Source organism: Netta rufina, assembly GCF_964035555.1.
Source record: "Netta rufina genome assembly, chromosome: 7".
NCBI classification, from domain to species: Eukaryota; Metazoa; Chordata; class Aves; order Anseriformes; family Anatidae; genus Netta; species Netta rufina.
In genome coordinates, this window is record NC_140130.1 from 16843264 (window position 1) to 16858261 (window position 14998).

General features: G+C 40.1%; 1 protein-coding gene across 2 annotated transcripts in view; it reads left to right on the forward strand.

Moving 5' to 3' along the window:
- Positions 1 to 14998, forward strand: part of SORBS1 (sorbin and SH3 domain containing 1) — a 163667-nt gene that overhangs the window by 39074 nt on the left and 109595 nt on the right. The window contains exon 2 of one of the 2 annotated variants that reach the window (XM_084289898.1): positions 1209 to 1267. The gene's annotated coding sequence lies outside the window, so the exon portion shown is untranslated. Of the gene's footprint in view, positions 1 to 1208; positions 1268 to 14453; positions 14811 to 14998 lie in introns of those variants that run through there. The other variant, XM_084289899.1, reaches the window with a different exon arrangement.

Consider the following 14998-nt stretch of genomic DNA (forward strand, 5'->3'; position numbering starts at 1 on the left):
GAAATCTGCTGCTTTTTGGCATTTCTGATTACTTGTCTATGGTGGTAACAGCAGAGAATGGATTTCCTATCTGCTGTCACTTGTTGAAGACATGTAGAGAATTGCCTGTTGTGAGCAGGGAAACGGATAGGTGAGTTCCCACTGTACAGCCTTAATGAGGTCAGAAAAGCCCAGAACCTAGAATTAAATTTGAGTAGGAATCCTGAAAGCAGAACTTCTGCAGGGTTTAGATCTCACTGAAATGCTCTAGACAGTTTTTGTAGATTTATCTTTCTGGGCAGCTGTTTTCCCACTTGATTCTTAGGGGGATGTTCAGGAAGAGACAGGCAAGAGACAGGAGGAGGCACTTTTCTGAGAGACTGTAAGATGAGAAGCAGCAGCATAGTGTCCACAGGAGAGAGCTGGCCCTGTATCCCACTGTATCCCTACTTGTGCATATCCACAAGCTGCATCCTCTGCCAGTAGGAAGACACCTGACCAAACAGCAATAGCCCCAACTGCAACACAGAAATCTCTCTTCATGAGAAGTTTTGTCTTTGTCCTGTCTCATGAGTATCTTTGTATTAAGTACAATGTAGTAAGAGTAGTATTAAAACATTAGTATGCATCAATTAAGCTGCGATTTATGTGATGACCTAGGAGACTTCAACTGTTTACTGACTTTTGTGGTATTTTTAGGGTGTGTAGAACACTTGGAGATTTTCAAAGATGGTGAATAGAAGTTATCCTGTATGAGTTGAGTATTTTGCACTACTTTAACCTGCTCTGGAATCCAGTACCTTCTAGTTACCAAGCAAGCCTGTGTCTAATATATTAGATCAAAACATATTTCTGTTTCCAAATGCTAACAGCAGCACATTCAGTTCTCTGGATTTCAGCAGCTAAAGTGGGTGTTGCAGGAAGTTTGGCACTGTTTCTCTTTACAGAATAATAAACACAGATGATGTTGCTTTGGGTTTCATGTAGACATGGAGGCTCTTTCCTCATAACAGCATACTCATAGTCAAATGGTGACTTTTAGCTTTTAAAAGATAACAATACTAGTTGAAGTAGATAGGCTAGAAAAAGTCATATAGATTTCTCACAGACCCCAGTGCCGTGGTGGTTTCTTCTATTTTAGACTAAGAGACTATTTTATAGTTCATTTTTCCAATAGATGCATTAGATTATTATATTGTAAAACACTTGCTGCTTTTCTCTTTTTCCAGGAGGAGGCCAGGGCATACCTGTGGAGCTGTGGCTTCTCTTTCTGCAAGCTCTGCCAAAGGTATGTACTTTATGCATTGTTACACTCCCCAGTATTCATCTCAAACACAGTATGGAAACTTTCAGAAAAGTGACTTGCAAAGCCATTGGTAGAAGAATACTTGCTTGATTTTGAATGCAATACTTTAAACACCAGATATATGTCTTCCTCAGAGAGTTGCATTGAATTAGATCTAAGCTTGAGAATTCAAGTCAATCTATACATCATTTACCACCCTGCTTGTACTGTCTACCGTGAATGATGTTCAAGACTGGGCTTTGTGGTAATGCGAAAACACTTGGTTTCAGAGGCTTCAGGACAAGAACCAAACTATATAGCATGTATGTATACACTGACTTCAAAATCATGGCCAGTGTGTGTTGATTAACGTGATTCCCCAGGGTTATGCCCTAACTAACTCAGTTTTCACTCCTGGGCAAATACAAGACATAATGGAAGTGCTGTGTCCTTCACTTGCTGAATCTGAGAGTCTCCATAGACCTCTGTAAGGAGGTCTTGTTTTCTAATCAAGGACTGAATCAAGGTTGTACTGCTCCTCCTCAGCAGCTTGGTACCTGAAGCAGTTCTACCAGGAGAATTGCCTCAGGTGGAGAAAGTGCTTTCAGCAGATGTGTAAGATTTTGACCTAAAGATAGGATGGCAAAGTAAATAAGAACCTGATGTTCAAAGGTGTTCCTGCTGTCTAGTTTGTTTTATAACTTGGAAGAATTGAAATAGCTTTTGTGGCGATAATTGTTAGCATATGATTACAGAGTTAAGAATAAAGAATCTTTTTTTTTTTCTATAAACGTTACTATGAAAGACCAGAATATAACTTCATATTTCCAGTTTTTCTGAACTAATGTAAATAACTCTGTAGTCTGGTTATTAGTTTCTATTTAATTCTATAGGATGTTGCAAAATTCCTGAGTAAAAATCCATGGTTTGTAACAAACTCTAGATTTCCATGTGTCTGCTTTGTCAGCTTGGCAATGTCTGCCCATCTGCCCAGTAGCAGAGAAAGCAATGTTGGATGAGGAACAGTGGGACTGATTTATTTATTTATTTATTTATTTTTATTTTTTTTTTTTTTTGCTTTGGAGCAGAGAGCAGGAAGTGGTGCCTTTGAACCATCACAACGCATAAGCTTTTACTGCTTCAGTTTGTGCTTCCCTCTGTTGCTTCTAGCCTCGCACCACTTCCCCCACGTCATTTTTAGTTGGTTACATGTAGAGAGGGTGCCTCAGTTCCTCAGTGAGCCACGGGCAGGGAATATGCTCAGCCTGCCTTTCAACATCCCAAGAAGCATGAATGGTTTCTAGTTCTGCATTTGGAAAGCCAGATATTCCGTGACCCTGTGTGAACTCACCAATGCTTTTCTCCCTCCATAGACCCCTCTTTTCAGTGTGGAAGAAAGAACTGAGAGTGATTCAGAACTAATTTACACAAAGTTTTCCCAAGTAATTCTCAACCACCCATGGGTTTTCCTGGAGGAGCAATATACAATAGGCTTTTGTCTCCAAATGGATTTATTTATTATTTTTGAATCTAAATGCCCAGCTTGACCCTGATCTTAAAGGGTTTTTTGTCTCTGAGGCATAGCAGTTCATCCTTGAAACCTTTTGAAGATGGGACTCTTCTGTGAATACATGAGGTATCATAAATCGTTCAGTACTAGAATTAATGCAAATTATTCTAATTATATCTGAGTCAGAGCTTGTTACATTTTAAATGAACTAGAGACAAAGTAAAGTGGTCATGAAAGAAGTTTTATAGTTTCTACAGAAATATATTTTTGTGAATTAGATACGGATTCCTTGACAAAAACAATGAGGTGGTGGAGGGGGAGGAGAGGGCAACAGGTTTGCAGTTCCTACAAGCTGTGAGCTCTAAATAAGCTGTGTAAAATTAGTTGTTAATTATTCATTTTAGCTATACATTTGGGTACTTGAAACCATGTTCTTTAGAGGCAAAATAAAATAACTAACAGCTCTCAGTTTTATTTTCTTCACTTCAACTTACTTTGTGTTAAGCATGAAGGCATTGTACTACTTGTCCTCTTGTACCAAGAGGCTTACATTGTACTTAAAAGTGTTTTTTGATGGTCTCTGACTAGGCAGAATAAGAGAGTGGACTTTCAATGTGGTCTGTTTGAAGACCCTTCCTGTTTTAGTTTGATTGTAAGTATTTGGCCTCGTAGAACACAGCTTTCACATGTAAGCTCTGGTATTTGATGAGATGAAAAGTTAATGAAAATTATTATAGCTCCAGGGAATGCGTTTCTTATACCAGTTAGTATAGGTAGAGAACTGCAGCCAGTTTTCTTGCAAGAGCCGAATGCTTGCAAGTGAGTGAGAATCCGTAAACAGTTTAGCTTCCAGTCATATGGGAGCAGATTTTCTGAAGTTTTTCAGTCCTGATCTTTCCAAATTCTATGCTGCTAGCTCATCTTCACTTAGGAGCCATGCCTCTCTTTGCCCCTGTAATATTTCTAACTTGATAAATAGCAGACAACTTTCTTCCTAAAGAGTTATTATTGTCACTAAAATCTAAACCCTGAAAATTGTGCTGGTCACAGGTAAATAAACTTTGACTAGTACTGAAATCTTGTCATGCACAATTGTGAAAATGGGAGAAAACGGGGTTCTTAGCTCATCCATGATGATATATCTGTGTTCCCTGCAATACTGCTTGGTCAAATCTACTTTTAAATTGCTACAGTGGTGGTTTATGAAACTGAAGAAACTATATAAAGTCCATGAGATATGCCTGTAATAGGATTTTTTCATAATAGAGTCATCTTCTGCATTTTAAACTGACTTCTCTTGGATACAGCTCCTTTTCTTTCCTACTGCCCACTGACAATTGTCAAATCTTCTAAATTCATCACTTAGTCAAATCTCTTTCAAGGGTAAAATATCTTATTAGTGAAACTGTATAAAAATTCGTAGGAAAAAGATCCGAACCCTAAGATGTGTTATTGGAGATAGATGGCTAGACAGGGGCCCCATTTCACTCCTCCTTTCAGAGCCCCTACAAGCATGCCACAGTAGCAATTCTTAATATATCCCTGGATTTCATGTCAACAGTGAACAAATTGCTGAGATGAAGGGATAAGACTTGTCATCACTAGCTTCACCATCAGTAGCAACCTGATACAGAGAGAACATGGGCAGAACAAACCCCAAAGATATCTATTTGTGCAGGTTGTGGAAATTTATGTTGCGGTTTGTCTCTATGAGTGCTAACCTTAGGCTAGATGACATGAAGACCTGAGATGCTTGCTGCCCTATTGCATATTCTCCGTTAGCATCACCATATTTTATTCATTGGCCCTGAGGCCAAGACATCATACATTCCCTGTTTGCTTGAGCATTCATTATTTGTGTGGTGTCAGTGATGAATCATCTGGCTCCTATTTGGTCCATGAAATAAAAGCTATGCGTTCGATCTGCTACTGGGCTTTCTCCTTCAGAATTATTTCTAACACAGGTCTTGATACACTCAAAGAAACATTATGCCAAGAGTGGAGTGGAGAATGGACAGAACCATTCTAGAGTCTTCAGCCAGCATTAAAGAGGAAACAAAAATTTGAAATACTTCTTTAAAATTGTGTCATTGTGGAGGTCTGGATATAGATAACATCAAGGAGATAAATCTCAATGGCTGAAGCTGAGCCTACATCCATAGCACCGAGCTCTTGAGCTCTATGCTGATTCAAAACTGGAAAGAGGAGATGTGGCCATTTCCAGTGTTATGATGGATGTTCATGGACCATTTCAACTATTGCATCTTTTAACATCGAGACTGCAGTGTCACCAAACAGCTGCATTTATTTATTTATTTATTTATTTATTATTCCAGAAGCTTCTGACAGTCAGCAAGGATTGTATCCAAACAGTCTCAATGAGGAGTAGCGCACAGCTTGTTCCAGCAAATGCATTATTACCTATTAAACATTTATACAGCAGTATAAAGTTAGACGAGGATTCACAAACATAAATAAGACCTGTTCTTTGCACTGTAGAGCTCCCAGTCTAAATCATGCCCAGACGATGACATACAGCACAGCTGCTTGTAGGAGGAAGGGTGAGAACAGTTTGAAAGAAAAGTGATTTCTGAGAAGATGGTGACTGGAGAAGGGGATTTGCAAGTCTATGAAATAAAAAATGAAAAGGTGCAAAACAGAGTGAAAATAGGGTTAGGGGGTAGTAAGGAACAAAGAAGAGGTTATTAGTTATAAGATAAATTTAACATGAAATAGATTGGAGAATTCTCTGTTTTTACCATTTTTTCAACATTCAAGCTGGATGGGACACTCTTAAACGGCTTTCTACCAACTTTCTCTGCATAATAGCAGAATGGAATAAAGTCTGTGGAAGTCTCTGTCTTGAAAAGCAATTAATATAATTTCTTTGGTCTACCCTGATCAAAACACAACAGTGTTCCTTCAATACCTATTGATCTTCTGAGCTTTGCACTTTATCCTGAACAAGAGCTCATTATGCTCCACCTGGGAAGATTCTTTGTTTGCCTGGGAACTTCCAGTACTGGATTTATTCTCTCTAGGTTCATTCAATCTATGTTCCCTCTCATCTTTTATTATTATTATTTTTCTTACAGCAGTATCAAGGAATTGAAAAATGAAGGGTTGTACAGATGTTTGTATTTGTTGTCTGGAGCCTGTCCTGTAAGGGAGCTACAGAAAACACTGCATGATTAGTCTAGTGAACTGTATGGGAAGAGAGAAATAATGGTAGTATTATCTGGGGCTGGCTCTAAGCAAACCTGTCTAGGGCACAGGTACTCTCTGGTCTCAAAAAACAGGCTGACTCCACTGTGGCACTGCTGACAGAAAGAGTATATAAAACAGAGGGCTAGTTGGTTTTGAGAAAGGAGTGGCACCTTCCATAAGCATCAGTTTCTATTTTTCCTCTTTGCTCTGTTGACAGCATCAGGAACAGCGGGGCTCCTCAGCAGCTTTGACACAGCCAGATCCATCATTCAGATGCATTCAATTTTGTCCATACTGCTGGGAAGCTTTTAGCCTGTTAAAACCAGCTAGTGCTAGTTCTTAGTAGTCCATACAAGTAATTTCATGGTAGTACTGTGAAATGATATAGGTTTCTGCAAATTTTATGTTACCTTGAGGTTTCATCTAAGATCTAGGCATGGTGCAAGTACAGTGAAAGACAATTGCCACTATGAGGAGGATGCACTGTGAATACACAGACTTGCTATATGTAGCATTAATGTAGACTTTTGCCTGTTTTTGAAAAAGCAGAATATGAAGTGACTTAGCTGAAGTCATCGAGAGTCATCGACTCTGGGCAAGGCTGAAAATGAAACTAAAGTTTTTGCCTGGGGCTTCTCAGTGCCTACACACCCACCCATTATGTCCCCACAGTAAATCTGCGTGTGGCATTTGGAAAGGAAAATTTTTCTTTGCCCCAGGACTGCACTTAATGATCTCAGACCATTACTCTTTTTTCTCACTCCCACGGTCATTTTTAATACATAGCTATCAGAGGAGTTACTAAACATTTGGCTGAATGCAGCAATTTTTATCAGAGCGCTCATGGAATGTGAGAAATCACACGCTGGAGAGCTACTTGCACAGAGGCAGCGAATTTGGGAGCAAGCTGTCAGGAAAGGGACGTCCTGTCACCAGCTCTTGTACTTCGACACAGTTACCAGCAAAGTGAGCAGTCAGTCACACCATCCGTCCTGCCTGGCCGGCTCTGCCAGCTCAAGTCCATTTGTGAGCAGTGTAACAAAGGCCACAATGGGGAGGACAGGAGCATAGACAGCATAGCTACTGGGTAGGTCCTGCCTGGGGCTGGGACCAGAGTGAGGGCTTTAAAGAACCAAGTCCGTGTCAACAAGGACTTCATAGACTGTCTCCATGTAAGTCTCCATCTAGAGCTCTCTGCCCCTGGTTTGGGCAAAACCTGGGTGACTTAGTTTCATGTTTCTGAGAGCTTCATCTGATCCTTTGGAAGCTGCTAGAAATTAATAGTCTTATCTGCTGTTTGTGGCGGGGCTGACCGACCAGCCGATGTGGCACAGTTACGTGCTCCTTTGTAGGCTGACGGCACTTTCAGGATTTGGCCTAGGTGAGTAGTCCTGCTTAGAGAAACATCATACTGCATGGGGAGCCATCTTTCTCCCAGCAAAACCTATCTCTACATCAGAGTAGCTGAATTTGTAATATCCTAAAGCTGGGATTACAGCATCCGTCTGCTAAAGCGTGTTCCTTTTGGATTTAATTTAGGTAGCATAAGACTGTGAAACTGTCTTGAATTGGCTTGATATTGAAAGCAGTTTTGGAAACATGAAGCAGAGCAAAGGTAATTTGTGTAAAAGTATAGGGCCACTGCAGGCCCTGGTGCCAAGGACAGACAGCTGGAGAGGGAAATGCCACAGAGAAGGGGGATGGGGCACATGAGATATCCGTAAACTGAAGATTTCTATTTCCAAATCCCAGTTTAGTGGCAGCTAGAAAACAAGGGAAAGAGGTAGAAAAGAAAGTGAAAAATAATTGAGATTATAAGTAATTCTGCATAGCAAAATATTGCTAAGAAATTAAATTTCATTCCTGAAAAGAAAACAAAAAGTGCCAGACTAAAGCTGGTGATGCGGAGGTGAAATGGGAACCAAAGGCTGTGCCAACGTTAAACCTTTTTTTTCCTTCCCACATATTATCACAGGGAAAAGTCAAAAAAAAAAAAAAAAAAAAAAAAAAAAAAAAAAGTTTTTCTCCTGTTCTGGAACCAAGCTGGGTAGATTGATAAAGCTTGCGCTATTTCAGGTTTGGATCTGAAAGATCAAGGAGATAAATTGTTACTTTCATGGGAACAAATAGGAGGGTGGCAAGAAAATAAAGGGTGAAGCTCATGGGAAACATCTGCTCCGAGGAGGCTCTTTAGAAATAAGCTTCAGCAAGAGGGCAGGAGAAGCAGCTGTACTGCTTGCAGACCAACAGAGCTGCAATGACAAAGAGGAGAGGAGAGGAGTGCTAGTGGTAAGGTTTCAGCCAGACCTGAGAAACAGGCGGAGTAAGGACCTAGACCACAGCTTTGTGGCTGAGGTGCCTCTGTAGTCTAGACTGAAGGTGAAAATCTGGAGGGTGTGTGGGTAGTGCACTGCCTCTAACCCAGACCTAGCTCGGGGAAAGGTACAGGGCACTGGATTTGTGCTGAAAGCAGGATAGGTGGTTAGTTTACAGAATGATTTACCAGAAATGGTGCCTCCTTCACAAAGAGGATCTTAGCACTCTGTAATCACGAGGGAACTGAGCTCTCTGGAGAACATCCAACCATCCAAAGAGGGATGGTGCTAGGCTAGGGCTTCCAGACTCTGCTTTTTGCTGTGTGAGAGGTTCTTTAGGTGACCTTGACCAGAGCATTTATGAGTAGATTCAGGTGTTTGGTTCCAACTCTTTAGAAGTGCCAGGTGCATTTCTCCAGACATACAGACAATCCTACTTGTTCCCAAATGTTTGTCTTAACCAAACCTGACTTATTCTCTTGGTTTCTACTTGGTAAAAGATTTCCAACTCTAAGAAATTTCACTTTAAGTTCTGTGGAGCTATCTTTTCGTGACTAGTGTAAACTGATCCAACTCCTGGCTAGCACTGGTGAGGTAAATTGGGAACTGATCCAGCTAAAAACGTATCCATCAAATACAAAATGGTGCCTCACTGATGCAGGGAAGCTGCTTTGTGTCGTCTTAAGCAGGAGAGGTGCCCAGCTGCCGCTTTCCCAGAAGTGCTGATCAATTTCTTGTATGTGACTTTGAGGCTTCTGGTACTGAAGGCTTTTAGATTAAATAAATCAATGATCTGACCAATGGTGGCAACTCCTCCTTCCTTCAGAAAAAAACAGCTCCTGTTTTTTTTCTGAAAAGTAAAATTTTTCCCTCCATTGCTAAAATTAAACTGTCTTTTTTCCCATTGTCTGTTTTGTTCTTTTTTGCCTTTTTTTTTTTTTTTCCTTTTTTTTTTTTTTTACCACATTGCTTTTGGGAGACAGATCCAAATCCCACTGAAAGCAATAATAGGATTCATGTTACTGATAGCAGACTTTGGATCAGTAATAAACTCGGTTATTGTGCCTGGGGATTGTACTGTTTATACTCCCTAGCCCAGTCTCTATATCTCATAATGTATAATAAAAGATAAGTTGGAATAAAATTCATCCTATGTACCCAATTGTCTCTTATTACCATTTGAATTTATGGGAAGTCTTCCTACACTTAAAGACCACAATTGCCCTAGAATTGATCTAATCCCTATTTTCATAAATCTTTTTTTGGATGAAAGCACCTCAAAGTGCTCTACAATGACTGTTCAAACCATTCCAGTACAAGTCTTCCTGTGGTTGTGCTACAGCACCATTCCCATAATGAACCACAAGAAATGCAGTTGTGGGATTGCTTCCTTACTAGTTGAAAAGAACTATCCACAGATGGGAAGAGTTGCTAATACTGCGTTTTGGTTGGGACTAATATTTTTTTCCAGGCTAGGTGGGCTGCAGAAGGAAAGAAAGACAAAACTTTCCATGAACCACAATAAAAATAAGTTTTGCCTCCCTGGTGAGAAGAGCCACTCCCAAAGCAGAATGCTTTTAGGGTGGGTGGGGAAGTTAGCTGGAAGGGAGAGGCTTTGTGCTCCAAAGAACAGATTCAGACCATCGAGGGTCTGTTCAGCATCTCTGATGCTTGGCTGCATTTCCTCAGCTTGCCAGATTTCTGAGTTAGGTCAATCTCTGGTTTTATACAGCATGTGCATTTTTTGGAAGAATCCTGAGACACTTGAGCCCTCTGTGCTCAGAATGGATATTAAAATATCCCATTGGACTTCCATATAAATTATTTTCCTTGGTCAAGAAAGATGCTGGGCATGGGCACCCTGCTAGTCTCTGTTGAGGAAATGTTTATGTTTTTGAAAAGATTGCACTGCTGAGAAAAAGAATTAGGATGTGTTAGGTTGAAAGTGGTGATTGAGAGTTTATCCAAAATTACTGCACTTAAAGTCCAGGATCATGTTTGATTTTTAAGGAGACCAGATTTGCTTGCAGATGCTAGTTAAGGAACAGTGGCCTTTCATTATCTGTTAGTTTCTGTGATGAGAGACCGGTTGGGATGTAACTTGTTCACCAACAGCCCTTCAGTGGTCTTTGTCTCTGTGAAAGCACAAAGCTGTTTTTCAAGGTAGACTATAGAGATGGATTGAAAAATTCAAATATGGCAAAATATGGGAAAGATCCTACGAGCCCCCTCATTATGTCATAGAAACGGTGGTCTAAAGCCAAAGTTCATAATCTGGGTATTGATAAGGTCACCAGGAATTTTCCAAAGATAATAGCATCACTAGTAAATCAGTGCGTGCCATTTCAGAACCAAAAACTGGAAAGTCATTGTTTTGATACATTTAGCCATCCGGTCTGTTTATATTGCAGCTCCTTTCTCCCTCTCAATATTTAATTTGAAGTAGTTACGAGTGTTTCCGGAAAGCAACGGTTGCTAATGAAAACTGTAAAACAATGTGGCAAAAGAAGATCTTACATTTTAATGGCAGGATTAGCTGTGCTATGCTTTCAAAACCGGGAAAAAATATTTTTCACTTTTCAACTTTTAGATCAATTTTTTCCTTGAAAATCAATCTATAATTTCCCCTTCCTTCACCTGAATACCTTTGCTTTCCTTTCCTTTTCATTTCTTTGTTCCATCCAATGGAAGAGGGGTAAGGAGAACTTGGTAGAAACTTACGGATACACCTAAGCTATTGTATTACTTAAAAAAAAAAAGAAAAAAAAAAAGAAAAAAGAAAAAAAGAAAAGAGACAATACAAAAACTCTGAGGAACTGTACAGAAAATCTTACCGGGTTACAGTTGCTGCAATAAATTATATTAAGCTGCTTTAGACCATAATGCATGTATAATTCTTGTCAGCTGGGCATACAGAAGTCTATATGGGTGGACCCTCAGACCCTCTAGTGACTCTCCTATCTGTACAAGTCCATGTGTTTGAAGGCTTTGTGCTAAGGCACTTGTTCAGAGGAGAACATAACTCACTGAACCACTATCTCCCTCTGTAGCACCTAAGGGACTTCCTATTCAGCTCTTGAATTGTCACAAGTCTGCTTATTTTAGTAGATTTTGATGCAGTTGCTGTGTAAGGAGGAAAGTCCATGGATGTGAGCATCCAAGAACGTGTCCCATCAGTGTCCTGAACTCTCATTCACCTACTGACCAAGTATCTGGTGGCACCTTGGCTGTTGGGCTAAACTAGATTCCCCTGCCCTGTAGTTACATGGGTTACTCCATCACTAGTTCCCTGAATGTCTTCTGCCAGGAGGTGTAGTTGCAACTACATGAAGGTAATGACATTTCCTCTGATCTTCTCTTGATTTACCATGTGACTCTTATTTAAAAGAGGGAAAGAAAGGGGGAATGGATGGAAATAGCATTTTTAGTCAAGCCTTGAAGAAGGGAAGGTAGGACCATATCTAGGAAAGGCAAATTTTCTCAAAGTGACTTTTAATTCTGTTGGTTCTCTAGTAGTAAGTGCATGGTAAAGTGAAAGAGAAAGGATGGACTTGTCAGGACACAGTGGTAAAGACAACTTAGGACCACAGTTTTCTTCCATGAATGGATCAAAGACCAGGACCTGAAGATTGTTCAGGTGTTCCTCCTGTGCAGGAGGAAGGAGAACATCAGTTCTTGCTTTAGCTTCCCCTGCGCTTGCTATGGAGGGGATGTTACTTGCTCTTCAGGATGGGTTAAGTGAGAGAGTATAGAGGGTATGGAACTAGGAAACAGAGTCTCGATGACATGGCTGTCTTCACTGTTTCTCAAGCTTAGCACTGAAACACTTTCCAGAAGGCTCTTTCAATATCAGTGTGAAGCCTTGCACAGGAAGCACTCACTTTCTGAGGTAGGCCAAAAGGTCTGTGATTTGATAATTTGCAACTTTCTGAGGTCTGTGATTTGATTCTGGTGATCCGATTTGTTTGTGGTGACCATGCTTCTTGCATGAGGAGGAAGGCTTGACCAGCCCAGGATTTAGAAACCACCTTTCGTTTCTAGAAGTGTTTTGCAGCTTAGAGGAACTGTCTGGCAAAGGTGGTAGCGGAGCTTTCTTTTGATACGAAAAAAAAATCTGACAAAATCTGACAGTACCAGACCTTAGACTGGAGATTGCTTACACAAGAAGTAACCAAAAATAGGCAGCATTTGAACTCTACGGTGTGTACGGAAGGCAGTAAATATTTATCCGTCCTTTCCTTCCCTTTGAAATAAACACTAAAGACTTCACTGTCATTCAGACAATCTCTGTTTCTATACTAACCCAGCTCTTTAAGGGAGACATCTATTTCCTATTACAACCATATAGAGGCCTTGAACTAAAATATTTTGCGTGCTTTTGCAGGCCTACAGGAAACATTAAACACACAAAGACAGACAAACAGCTCTTAAGTCCCAGTTTCAAATTAAGTGGAGAAGGGAAGCAGAGTTTGTGGCTGCTTTTCTCAGACCAAGTCTGAAAAGGATCTCGAGTCAATTGGTTTATTTTGCATAGAAGTATCTTGTTTCTGAATATTAATTAACACCAGCTGTCGAACCAGCAAGAGCTAGTGGGCAGTTTCGCCTTTTGCCACACAGTGAATGCTTGGCTACTACAAGTCTATTTTTAAAGTATGTCTCTCATTTAAAAAAAAAAAAAAAAAAAAAAAAAGGAACCTTCATTGTCCAGCTCTTTGCTGCTATAAGAACAGTCGTTACCCAGTGATTGTCTGCTTGCTTTACATTGAAAACTGCCAACTGACAGTATATAAAAGCCACATATGTATTTAAATTAGCTTAGATGTTAAATATCAGATTTCACTACCAGAACGCGTTAGCTAGTGTAACTGTAGGCAAAGGGACAGAGAACAGAAAAGAGGAAAAACGACTTCTGAAATCTGTTAGGGAAAAACTGTTGGTGAGAAATTTTGCACATGAAGTGGTTATACTGGAGTGAATGATATAGCAGGGAAGAGACATAGGCAGCAACGTGAAAATCAGGACACTTCGGGTGCTTCCTTTGAGGAAGCACAAAGTCACCTCAGGCCAACTTTTAAGGGCAGTATCCAACTTTCTCATTTTGGTTAGTGGTCAGAATTTCTAAATAGTTTGGTACTTGGAATCTTAATGTACATAGTTAATGCCCTGTTTGTGAAATAGACCTAATACTACTGACAATTTTCCATTAAGGGAAATTCACTGTAGTGAAAATTAGGTAAATGGGAATATACAACCACAGGTGTGGCTCAAAGATCCTCCTAATTCAGTCTGCTGTCTTGGCACTGACCAGTGTCACAGGTTTAGGGAAAGAGTTAATGTAGAAGGCAAATGCAGACTGCTACTTCACCTGAGGTATCTGCACCTTCTAGTAACTTGTGGCCAAAAACTTTCCAAGCTAAGTGTTTTAGCTTGGGATCATACTTTTTTTTTTTTTTTTAATATATATATATTTCATTTTTGAGCTTGCTTACAGAGCAGAGAGCTCCACGAGCTCCTGTGGCAATGAGGTTTGCAGTCCAGTTATGTACTCCATGAAAAGGTATGGTCCTTTGTTCTAAAACTTCTGCCTGTGGGTTTCTTTCAGCGCCCCTTAGTTCTTGTGTTACCAGAAGGAATGAGCCACCATTCCCAGAGTAGCGGATTTGATGCATTTCAAGATTTCATAGAGCTCTCTCATTTCCCCTCTGTCAACACTTTCTCAGACTGAAGAATCCTCACTTATTCAGCATTTCCTTGTCAAGAGACAGTTCTGGGTCTTTGATTGTTGTTACCCCCTTCTTCTCTTCCTTATCTAGTTTTAACTTTGAGGTGCTAATCTGTAAGTGGCACGATATCAATTCTAGATGTTGCAATTCGTGAATTAATACTTGCTGTTTGCTTGGGACTTCTTGGTGGGCAGTCAGTCTAGATGAATGGAGTATTACATTACAGGCAGATTTAAGATTCTGAAAGTGCACACATACTCACACTAGTTCTTGCAGGGAGGAGAAGGAGGGTCTTTTAAGGATCTATTTCCCCTAATACAGTGTAATGATTTTGAAAATGGAGAGATAACTATCCAGTATGTTATATTAATTTCTGAGCTGAGTTAAAGACAGATTTCCTTTCCTTTCCCATTGCAGACTAAGAAGAAAAAATGTTTTTCTTATAAAGATTCCAGAACTAAACTATTTTACACCCAGGAAACTTAATCAAAAACTGCCTGGACACCCTTTTCCTTTCTATGGCAGCTGTTTCCACTCTGTATTTTAATGAGTGGGCTGAACTTAAACCTTTGGGGAAGGGCTTTCCTCTCCTTTCGCCCCCCCTCCTGGCATCGGTACGTAAAAGGCTGCACTACAGTATCGTGCTCTGTGCTTCTGGTGAATGAGTAAATGCCTGTGGCTGGACAGCCCAAAGGAAGGGCTACATCATGTTCTCAGCTGGTTAAGCTCCTTAATGCAAGCTTTTTAAAAATTTCCTGGATGTTCGTTTGACGTGATTTTGGCTGCAAGAAGTAAGTATTTAAAACCTCAGAAGATTTAAGACCTTTCCAATCTCTTCTAATTTTTCCACTATAAATAACTTGTGGTGTATCTGTTGTCTTTGGAAGGAGATTCTGTTGGAGTTGTTTTATGTTACATTTCCTGTTAACTGTTTGAATCTCTTCTGAGCGATTTAGAAATTCTTGCCTAATGTTGTATG